General features: G+C 39.6%; 1 protein-coding gene across 1 annotated transcript in view; it reads left to right on the forward strand.

Annotated features, from left to right (window-relative positions):
• ORC5 (origin recognition complex, subunit 5) overlaps positions 1-1,213 on the forward strand; it is a 69,548-nt gene that overhangs the window by 2,577 nt on the left and 65,758 nt on the right. The gene's annotated exons all lie outside the window — the stretch shown is intronic.

Consider the following 1,213-nt stretch of genomic DNA (forward strand, 5'->3'; position numbering starts at 1 on the left):
TTCTAAAATGTTTGAGCAATAGGGACAATTGATTACATTCCTTAACACTAAATCATTATTCTTTTGCTTAATGAATCAGCTTTAAAAAGGAAGAAGTGCATTAGTAGCCCTTTTTAGTATTGCATTTCAGAACCTGTTTGTAAATAGGAACTTTTTGCACTTTTGTTTATTCTAGATCCTCAAAACACAGCGTGATATGCACCATAAATTAAAGATCCCAATAAACAGGCTGCCATTTACAGTTGCTAATGTAATAAAGTTAGTTCTCCAAGTATGTCTGTTTACTTAGCTTGGCAATGCTGCATCTTTTGCGGGTGGAATGAGTTTTATTCTCCCATGCCAGTATTGTTGCTGTCGCCTCCTTTATGAACATCACTTTCATGAATCTTAGAACTGTATGTTCTTTTTCAGTTTCATCAACAAACTTCCTTTTGATTCCTGTTTTTAGAGAAGAATGTAGGAGTAAGTAAGAATCAGGTCAAGGAGGACTGATAAGATGGATGTTTTTGGAATACATGAAGTGGAAACCACTGAGCATTCCTTGTACAGTTTTGAATTTGGAGCCTTACCTTCCTAGGAAACTGGGGCTACAAGCTCTCTCCCCCTCAACTGTTAGGAAATAAAATAATGCTGTCCACTGTGAGATGTCTTCCATCCTTGATTAATACTGGAGTTGCTATGTGTTACTAGCATTAAGTAGGAACTTTGTCAGGAAATTATTTATTTCAGTTGCAGGGTATGCAGGCAGAGAAACTTACTCTTTAAACCTTGTGTTAGAATTTGAATTACATATGTCCTGGTTTAAGCCAGGATGAAGCCAATATTCCTTTTACTGACTTTTTTTTTCCCTTCAGTAAGCTTTAACTAGCAACAGTGTGATCTGCTAGGCTGATAAGACAGAGGAATGTTTTTGTAACTACTGAGGCTTCACGGTCGCACCTTCACTCTGCCGGCTCAGTCCAATAAACTCGGTTGTCCCTCTCCTCCTCCTGGCTGGAGGCAGGGCATCTCTAGGGTTGAGCACTAGAGTTTGATGAACCATCCTGGTTGTTGACTGGTGCAGCCTTCTTCTCGGAAGAACCATCTCCTGGCTTTGTTCTGTTTAGTAGCTCTTGCACATGTAACTGGAGAATATCAGTGGGTTTCTTGTCCCAGACTCTCGTGTCCTCTTTAAAATAATTTTTCAAGAGAGACCACAGGTGGCATCTCAGTG

This window comes from Chaetura pelagica, unplaced genomic scaffold, assembly GCF_000747805.2.
Source record: "Chaetura pelagica isolate M959 unplaced genomic scaffold, ChaPel_1.0 scaffold141, whole genome shotgun sequence".
NCBI lineage: Eukaryota > Metazoa > Chordata > Aves > Apodiformes > Apodidae > Chaetura > Chaetura pelagica.